We start from the raw sequence: 10905 nt of genomic DNA, 5'->3' as shown, positions 1-10905 counted from the left end.
GAATTTGTTCAGGTTTGTTTCGAAAGAGATAGTGCATCGTTTTTTGATCCATAAAACCTACAATTCTCTTGTTTTAGAGAGTTGTTTCCCTGTTATAGCATGTCATGTAAAGATGTCTTACGAAAACGAATCAATAGTATGAAGAGATTCTTGAGCTTTGACGACAAATTTCATTGCATATGTGAATTCAAAATCTATTCTCTTTATATTTAATCTCAGTCTAGAGTGGCTATGCTTAAAATCTCCTCCTTTGGGAGAGAGAGAGAGAGAGAGAGAGAGAGAGAGAGAGAGAGAGAGAGAGAGAGAGAGAGAGAGAGAGAGAGAGAGAGAGAGAGAGAGAGAGAGAGAGAGAGAGAGAGAGAGACCTCTCGACCAAACCATACACAATCATTAATACACTATATGACGTTGTGGTGTGTGCAAGCAGCAGTCCTTTCATTAATTTTGAAAAGCTCTTCGTCACAGTGCAAAGCATAATTGACAACGGATTTCCCAATTATCTGGTTGTTCTGCCAATATGATCGTATCAATTTGAGTAATCGTATTACATAATCGATACAGTGAAAAAACAATTACCCATATACATATCCCTAACATTAACTATGTTATTAAACCAAACTATTTAACATCTTTCTTCTCGGAACTGTAACAAATGGTAGAATATGACGCGGAATATACACACGAAAGAGTTTGCGATATTGTAATGAAACTCGACACAGACTCAGTTAAATAGCCAAGACATTTTAATGAAAATGAAAATATACTTATGTGTGTCATCGATTTTACAGGCTATTAAAAACACTGAAGCTCCTAATGGTATATATAACCAGGAATTAACATCATGTGTGCGGGAACAGTTTTATTTTCTAGTAAAAACTCCCATTGAATGTCAACAAACAATTGTTTTTGAATAAAGTGTCTTCCCAAACAATTTTATAAATCTTGTGGATTTCGTATCTGTTTGTCCTTTCATTGTCAGTGGGAACCTGACTTTTTCAATTGTCATGTTCGCCGCGGAAGCGCTGCACAAACTTATGTCTGTTAACAGGTAAAATTCAGAGAGAAGGATAGCGTTGTTGTCACAAGACCGGTTCGTGATGAAGTTAAAGTTCAGCATTTGAATTTTTCACTACATAATTTATTTTGCCCCGTCAAGGAATGACGGAAACAAATAATTTGCCTGATTCTCGCTAATTTCGAAAAATGATGTCAACAAGATTTTGAGCCTTAACTTCTCCCTTAAAATGCTGACCGATTAATTTTATGACATCAGTTCTCCCTTTCAAGTATTGCTGGTAACAAATTCCTACCCTTTCGTTTTTCTTTGTCAGTAATGAGGGCAACGGCTTTTACCCTTCATTTGTTTAATCGTTGTTACCCTCCATTTCTCCCCTTTTAAAGAATGGTGACGAAAATGTATCATTCTTCATTTCTCCCCTTTCAAGAATTAGTAATTCTAAGCTTGCGTTTTTACTTTTCATGCCAACTGGCAAATTTTATGACGTTATATCGTTCCTTCCTTCCGAGGATACCGGTAACAAATTGATATATTTCGGTTTTTTCCCCACTTTCAATGGTTGTAGCACATTTTACACAACTCTCTTTCCGTATCTTGGGCACAGTGGTGATACAGTGAGGACTCTCATATCTTCGAAATATACCAAGCACTACTCCGCAACAAATTCATATTTTTGAATCTATCATTCAGTGATCTTTCTGATGGTACGCATATCGTCAAACGTTTAGATTATTTATCTGTTGGTATTTTTTGGTCTAAATCTGTTCATATCAATATAGAATATCCATATAGAGCTCCAATATAAATGCAATTAACGCCATACGAAGGTGGCAACAAAGTTTGAAATCCCTTAACTATAATTCGGCATTTCAAATATTCTGAATGGCTTCTGAGCAACACAAGATCTGCACATAAGGGGCACTTCATTACTATTCAAATGTTTAACCGACTCCTTTTCAGCCGGCGGGAAAAAATTCAGACACATGAAACAGAACACACAAGAAAATTTACCCAACACAGAGTATAAAGTTATGTGTTTTTTGTTTATGAAATAAACTTATGGATGACAAGCGAATGACCTGATTTAACAAAGCAATTGCATTGTGTGTCCGTTTATCTGTCTGTTTGCCTGTCTGTCTTTGTATCAGTAAAAATTCAGAAATCAAAGGCTGAATAGGACTACAAACGACTGTTTTGCATATCTATATTGTATTAATCAGTTTGCAGATTTCTCCGGTTTATATTTCTTCATTTTGTCAGCATTTGACTTGAATATTTTCTCTTTTATTCTGTTCTATCTTGTCTATAATCTTTTCAATTTTCCATTGAATATGATATCCCCTTGCTGACATTCATGATGATATGATATTCCTATAATGAATGGATACAACTTTGAGACGAACCATATTTTTGGTGTCGCTTAACTGTATATTTAGCTTGTCAATGAAATGAGAAGTTGGGGTCCGAAGAGTAATATTATCACCGTATAAATATATCTTATATCGAAACTGGGTTAAAAGGATACTGAACGAGTAATTGAACAACAGAAAACTAAATATAAAAAAAGTATTATAAAATGATTTTTCTCCAGATGTATGCGTTCATGGGATATTACCAGGAATTCACTTTCGTCAAATGGAGTAACGTTGTATTGTTGATAATATTTCGACATTTGACAAAGTATCAAGGTTTGGCAGATGTGCTGTGGACAGCACAGTGAAAACCTGCCTACAGCAGAAAAAAAAAATGTTGCCGGCATTCGGATTTGTTAAGCTTATTTAAAGTCTTTGCCGTACAGCAGTTGGAGGGGGGTGGCAGATAACATCGTTGATGATTCAGCTAATTCTCTTTGGTATCGATTTGAGAAACTATCATCGAGGGGCCCCTCATGATGTCAAGTTTAAAAGGTAATGCAATAACAGAAAGGCCTGCCCTCTAACGGATGTGTCCATTTTTAAACTCACACTAGCTCATTGTTTCATGTTAGAAAAAAAACTGTACAGTGCACTGACAAATTTTGGTGTATATCTAGATTGACCCAAAGGCTCATTTCTGCGCAATAAAAGCACACAAAGCAAGAATTTCATTTTTTTATAAAAGTGTTGTTGAAATTCTTTGGGATTTTGTTCACTATATCTTCGCAGTCCTGAGGAAGAAAACATGAGTAATAAACCATGAAGGTAGTGTTCCGTAGGTTGCATGTCGCTAACACTGATCCATAATTGAATGCGTCTTCTTCTGGTTACAATACCACAATGCGTTGTTCGTGACAAGACAGTGCTCTTCCCGCAGAATTCCAGTGATTGGGCGATGAAAGTGTCAATCAAATAACGATTACGAAGACAATTTAGATGTCCAGAGTGAAGATGAAATCACCCAATGGTACATAAACTATCATCCCAAACTAAACGATGTTGTCCTCTTGTGATCTTAATGACCACATTAAAAGGCGATGGCTCCATGTTGCTCAAACCTATATGTATAGATCGCAATCTTAGCTTCCTTTAAGTGGATGTGATCTTCTGAACATGGAATTTTGCAAAACCTTCCAGATGGTAATACTGTTAATATTACGCCTAACTACAATCTTTCTCACCTTCTACTGTAAACAACCAACCGGTAAGCAACATACTGTCTTACTTTATTTATGTAATGATTGTGCCGCGTATAGTAAAATCATATTATCTCGAGAAACCACTTAAAAATACACTCTACAATACACCATTGTTTGAAATAATTGAAATCAAATTTGATTTTGTTAGTTTTCAAATTATTTCGCGATCTTTCTCTATATTACATTTTTTCTATTGCCGCTATTGTCATTGAAGATATATGAGCCCTAAAGTTTATCGTGAATATGCCATATTAAGACAAGTAATTCCAAAGTTAGAGATAAAGATATCTCAACCATTTTACATAATACGTATACTTGTATCTCCGATATCTTTTTTCACAGCTTTAAAGCACGGGGTTGCCAATAAGGTACTTAAATTTGAAGATTCAACAAAAAATGGACATGTGACCTTCAAAGGCGATATCCCGAATTTAAGTGAATTGTCATTGTGCCTATGGTTGAAGGTACAGAGAACGAAAGATATGGGAATGACTGTTTCAAATGTGGTGACATACTCACTCCCTGACAATGAAAACGAATTAGCGGTGTTAATTAATGAATTGCAAGATCGTGGAGGTGATAGCCTCGTTGCTATTATCAGCGATGCTGACCCTGTTACAACGTCTCTACATAATGCAACTGAGTGCACATTCATGTGCTTCTCTTGGAGTTGCAACCCTATGAAGTTAAAGTTTTACATTAATGGACATCAAAAAGAGTCATACACATCAAAGCCAAGTAGAGCCGTGCGAGGAGGTGGTACATTGATAATAGGAAAACAGAAATTACCGTGGCTCAGTGGCCTCATAACTGAGTTTAATCTCTGGCCGTACGTGGTGACCAAAGAAGAAGTAGAAGGACTAGCGCATAGTGTATGGGACTTCGGTCATCAACCAACAGTTTCTTGGAAGAACTCTTTCTTCAAATTGTTTGGCGGTCTTCAAGAATCTGCCATAGATATATGGGACGTTATTAGTAATTAACATGTTCTTACCGTTTCTACAAAATATATTTTGTTCACTGATTAAAATTTACATCAGAGGTAATGCAAACGAGAGAGAGAGAGAGAGAGAGAGAGAGAGAGAGAGAGAGAGAGAGAGAGAGAGAGAGAGAGAGAGAGAGAGAGAGAGAGAGAGAGAGAGAGAGAGAGAGAGAGAGAGAGACTGCCCAATGTATAATATGCAATAAATAACTCGAAATATTTTCAATTCTCTCCTCATAATTTATTATGTCGTACGGCAAGGTACCTCGTAAATCTTCTTCTCACCTAACATGAACAGAACACTGTATCAAAAGGCAGTAGTACAGATAAATTCACTCTGATTCCGCGTGATTCCACATGAGTACAGGCTTGCTGAACACAAGCAATGGATCCTTGACTGTATTTAGCTGTGTATGGACTATTCGGCTAAAATACAGGCAATAATTCATGTTCATGCTGTAAGTTTTATTCGTTTTCATGCAGTTGAAGCCCCTAGCAATAATCATTAGATAATCGCATAACAATTTTGACTTTGTGATATATGAAAACAGCTGTGAGGGAGGGAGAAGGGGTAGATTGATCGTGTATTTGATAGTACTTTTATATACCATATACAATAAATGACGTTAAATACACTCCACAAGGCCCTGTGTGCAATATTTACTCCCCTTAAATCTCCCTGAGAGAGACAGACAGACAGCCAGACAAACAGACAGACAGACAAACAAACAGACATACTTTAAAAGACTGAGTGACAGACTTGCTAATATACACTGTCAGACACACTCCCATCAACCATCGTATATCAACATTAAAATATAAACGTCTCTTTAGATTTTAGAAATCGGGAACCGTTTGGAGGGTACTGTAACATAAGCAGAAAGGACAAAGGTAACACGAGTACTATATTATTCTTGTTGAGATAAGTATAATCTGTGCACTTATAGGCCAAAAGGTTCTTTTCTCAGTTTTGGAATTTCGTTTTACGTGATAAATATTCTTATATCAAGGATTACGACGTTTGGAAGAATTCTCGGTCGTATGCTTATGGTTGGAAAGACGACGGTAACTTTACGTTGCCTTCTGATGCGAAATACGATATGAACGAAAATGCTGCTGGATTGACATTCGAGTTGAGAATTGGCAACAACGAAGCCAGTAAAATCATCATCGGTCCGTTCGTGTATCGTAGTCTCAACTCAACATTTCCCCTTCTACGTCTGCCGAGAGGTGAGGAAGAGAAGAATTTCACGACTGACCTCATCGTGTACATCGGTGATATGTTCGGAGAATACGCTAGGTACAGGATCTACCAATCGGTACGAGTTGACTCTTTCTGTGCACTAACTTTTAAAAAGCAATAACCGTAGGCCCACTCCTCGCATTCTTCTAGCAATACATTTATAGTGGTCGGAATGGGATCTCATTAAATGAAGCAAAGACAATTAAAGAAGATAAGCCAAAATCTTCTTTTCTGAGTTTCGCTATGGCCAAAAATTTAAAAATTTCAATCATCTTCATTCATCATCGTACACATCCATAATTGACTATAAATAGATTCTGTCTCTATTCAAACGATAAAGCATACCCAGCGACGGTAATACCACGAGATTTTGACCAGTTCGCGACATATGTGCACGAGCAATAGCGAGTGCACATATGAAGTGAACTGGTCAAAATCGAGTGGTATACCGTCCCTTGTTGTGCTTTATTGCTATCATATCATAACAGTATATTAAAATTCTGGTGTGGAACGTCATAAATGGAGTTTTGCTCAAGCTGAGAGCTCCCGCGTATACCAGCAATGGTATATTGCCAATATACCACGGTTCTTTTCGCGTCTCGACCAATCAGATCGCTTTATTTGCACCATCAATATACTGTTATGATATAATTTAAGACATTACATCTATGGGGAAAATGAGTGTTAATGAAAAATAGCGATTTATACCACAAACATGATACCCTGTAGGCATATAACATAATTATGTTTTAATAATTGTTTAATTTATTATCATAATCAATTTTACAAAACAAGAACTATTTCGTAATTTAGCGATGTTAAAATTAGCGATGTTAAAATTAGTGAACTGATAGAGCATGTTCTATAACATACTCTCAACGTAATTGTGATAATTATGTTTATTGAGGCTTTTTTTGTTATTCATCTAGGTATTTGGGTACGATTTAAAATTATTGCATGTATCTGACATAGAAATTATGTTCGTCCACATAACAGAGGAATGTAAGGAAATTGCTCATCAACAAATGACAACAGTGTCACGCTTAACGCAGTAGAGGTTCTTGCAAAACTGGTCAATCGACTACCAGAGGTAAAATATCCTGTGTTTGTGTGTGTGTGTGTGTGTGTGTGTGTGTGTGTGTGTGTGTGTGTGTGTGTGTGTGTGTGTGTTTGTGTGTGTTTGTGTGTATCTTTGATTGTCAGTGCACGGAAGAGGTAGAGGAAAATTGAGAGAGAGAACGAGAGAGAGAGAGAGAGAGAGAGAGAAGAGGAGAGAGAGAGACGAGAGAGAAGAGAGAGAGAGGAGAGAGAGAGAGAGAGAGAGAGAGAGAGAGGAAGAGAACGAGAGAGAGAGAGAGAGAGAGAGAGAGAGAGAGAGAGAGAGAGAGAGAGAGAGAGAGAGGAGAGAGAGAGAGAGAGAGACAGACATACATACAGACAGACAGGTAGAGGCAGAGAGTGTCAGATCGATTGACAGACAAACAGATAGACGGTGATGGATGGATAGGAGAATTAGCTGCGGAGGAAATAAATGGACAGACGGCGTGACAAATATGTCGTGATTTGAAACATAACTTTCAAAGTGTCCTATGCTATATTCAATACGACATAACGATCTGTACTCTAATGCAATAGCCTACATAAAAAGATATATTTATACAACTCCCTTTTAGTTTACACAATAACATGTAAACCGGTTAGACCGGAACGGTACAGCCAATACGTGGTTTTTTATTGCTATTACAAAGGTACTTTTGGGTTTTAGCGAAAAAATTAAAAACGGCATTTCCTAGAACAGAGGACTCGTGGTAATAGCGTTTTCTTTATAGGCAAATCCTACATTTGTCAGAATTATGTAGCTCTTCTTATAAACAAAGATTACAGCACTTGCGAAGGTTAGAGTTACTCAAGGTTCTGTCAACAATTGACCATGACTCGTCAGAGACCTGGGCCATTTTTCTCAAGCGACTAAATAAACTTTCAAATTGAGAATTCAAAGTTTATTTGAACATCATACCAACCTTTGTAAACTTAATGTATATTTGGAATTGATAATTCAAAGTTTATTGCCTTTATAACATTGCAACATCAATTATATTCCTTCAGGAAACGGCAAAATCTCTCGTCGGAACTACACGACAGGTAGGAGTATGAAGACATGAGGGAATAAAGTGAAACATTTTCCCCATGCTACCATGTTCTTATTGTATTTCCTTTGTTTATTGTAGTTTATTTTCAAACAGTCTCACTCTTTACTTTATCGACATCGCTTGTGTATCCACTGTTTATTGTTAACCAGGCTGAACCAGTCTTAACTGATGAATCTTCAAATTTTCTACAAGCAGTTTGATTATCTCTACGAATTTCAACCGGAAACATTTGCATTTTATTCTGTTTAATACTTGTGACGGTTATTACAAAGGGTGTACTCTCAGTATTTCATTGTTATGTTCAAATAATGTGAACTCGTGCGAAGCCTGGGACTCAGCAGCATTTGTTAACGTTGTATAATAATGTGTTAGTTTCCTGAGACATTTAAGGGTTCTATTATACTTGTTTATATCCTTGGCGACTACACAAGTGTTGTGTCACGATGTGATGGGCGTGAAAACTATATCATGATCTAACGTCTCAACGTCAACTATTACTTTGCCTATGTTTCGCATGGACATTTTGTTTTAATAATGCTCTACGTCATGCAGATATTCCGTTTTCATGGACACTTTCCCGTAGGTTTGGCATTCTTTGTGCGACCATGCCAAAACTTCTTGATTAAGTTGGATTTTTTCTTTACAAATTATATACGACAAAGACATAAGTACTTGACTGTTATAGTTGAGGTACTTTCTTCTCATTTTGTAAAACTAATCTTTTATGGGCATTTTGTAGTTCCTCTTTAAAGCGCTCATTTTATTGATATAATTGCATTTATTCAAAAACTGTTGTTTTTAAGATTTTTTGCTTCAGCAATCCAATGATATATTTTAATTATCTCTCTCTTTTAAGATAAGATTATTTATGATTAACTTGGCATTATCGGTCTTTCAAGAGAGTATGTGTCATTCTTACTGTATCGAGCAAAACGCTCAAACATTAGTTAGCGTATTGGTGTTTCATTTGCCAGAAGAGATACACCGGGAAATGCAGGTAAATTTTAAACTTTTTTAAAAATATGTTAGTATCATATACCGAATTTTTGCTTGTGGATACTGGTGTTATATAAACACATTCATACATTTCATTTATTAAAGTTAAAGTTTTGTGCCTTCTGTTATTGCACAGAAGGTATTCAATGTTTTCTTGATAAAAATGTTAATTTGTCAAGTTACAATACAAGAAGAGGACAATTTAAATTATACGCCATTTCATTTAAATCGCAATCCTCCTGTTTTCCTTCTCTGTCAAGTATGTTTCTTTTTTATTGTGTTATTATTTGATTATTATAAATAATGCCAGTTTCATATGGATCGTATTCAAACGTTATTAATCTGTGTTAATAGCTAATCAAGAAGTCTCAGCAATTCCAATGATAGGTACTTGAAATGTAAAAAAAAACACCTAGAGTAATGAATGTTCAACCCCATACTTCTCCAATAATTGCTACTTCTACTTAACGTTATTTTTATTAGATAATATCGTCAATTTTTACACATCGTTTAGCAAGACTATTACGTCATTCTGAATTCAGTGCGCTAATCAAAAAGTATAAAACCATAGCGGGTGAGTATATGTAACGAGAGAGAGAGAGAGAGAGAGAGAGAGAGAGAGAGAGAGAGAGAGAGGAGAGAGAGAGAGAGAGAGAGAGAGAGAGAGAGAGAGAGAGAGAGAGAGAGAGAGAGAGAGAGAGAGAGAGAGAGAGAGACAGAGAGACAGACAGACAGACAGACAGACAGACAGACAGACAGACAGACAGAGAGGGGGGCTAGCTGACAGACCGTAAGCAGGCAAGCTGACAAAAACGTTAGACAGACAGAGATAGAAAAACAGAGAGACAGAGCTGCAGAGGCTGACAGCAAGAGTAGGAAGGGATAAGCTTGAAGGAAGAAGTGTGAACTGGGGACTGCACTGATCGTAAGCATCTGTATTGTATGTATTGTATCGATGTAAAGTATCAGCATAAATGATGTATTTTGTTAGAGAACACGGACCATATGTCTTTCTTTTTCGTCAAATGCACGTCTCTGGGCGATGGAATGTTGATACCAACCTGCCTGTCACTGATATTGTCTCCTGACTAATGTTTCACCGATTGTACAAAATATAATCATGGCAACCTTTGTGCACAGAATCAACTTGTTTATTTATAATTGAGCGGAGCATCAATTTAAAAGTAAAATATGCAGACTAAGACTTTATAAGAAAGAGAAGACTAAATAAATAAATATATGACTCTATAATGTTACAAGATGCATAGCAAACAGGGTATATGTTCCATTTTAACAATTTTAAAAAGTACTACTTTGTCACTTCCGACGGTTTCTTTAACCGGTAACATCACTCAAATATTCACCGGTATTCCGTTTATTACAGATCTTTTCTGTTCAGCAAATAACATTTTGGAGGCAAACTCGTTTACTTTTTCGAAAAGTAATAATTTTTCTTGCAGCAACCTGGTAAGTTTTTTTTCCGAAAAATCATTTTGCGGGATCATTTACTTAATGTTATTCGAGTTACGTCAGTCAAAATTTAAGACAAATAAACTTTAAACACATTGTTCATTGTGTCACCAAAAATGTTAGCTGTGATTTGCAGTAGAATTGTTTTGTTGTACCATCGATTAGATGAATTGTAAATAGCTCTCAAAATTAGCTTCATTTGATTTCAGTGTCTTGCATGTTGTGCATAATCTGTTTGGCACCTTTTGGAAGAGCGTCGTGGCAGCTTGCATTCCAGACAGTTTGAGTCAGATATTTTGAAGAGTTGAGACAAAAAGTAGGAGAAAACCGATTTTAAAGGGTACGAAAATTACCTTTCACGTGATGGTTATGCAAACAATGGTGACACTGCTGTTATCAAAATGTTTCCCTGTATCTAGGCTTTCCGGGAAT

At 36.4% G+C, this 10905-nt stretch overlaps 1 protein-coding gene across 1 annotated transcript in view; it reads left to right on the top strand.

Moving 5' to 3' along the window:
• LOC139125173 (uncharacterized) overlaps positions 1–10905 on the top strand; it is a 112285-nt gene that overhangs the window by 28202 nt on the left and 73178 nt on the right. The window lies entirely within an intron of this gene.

The sequence above is a fragment of the Ptychodera flava genome (genome assembly GCF_041260155.1).
Source record: "Ptychodera flava strain L36383 chromosome 3 unlocalized genomic scaffold, AS_Pfla_20210202 Scaffold_25__1_contigs__length_14229661_pilon, whole genome shotgun sequence".
Lineage (NCBI taxonomy): Eukaryota > Metazoa > Hemichordata > Enteropneusta > Ptychoderidae > Ptychodera > Ptychodera flava.
This window is presented reverse-complemented; position numbering and strand designations above follow the sequence as displayed.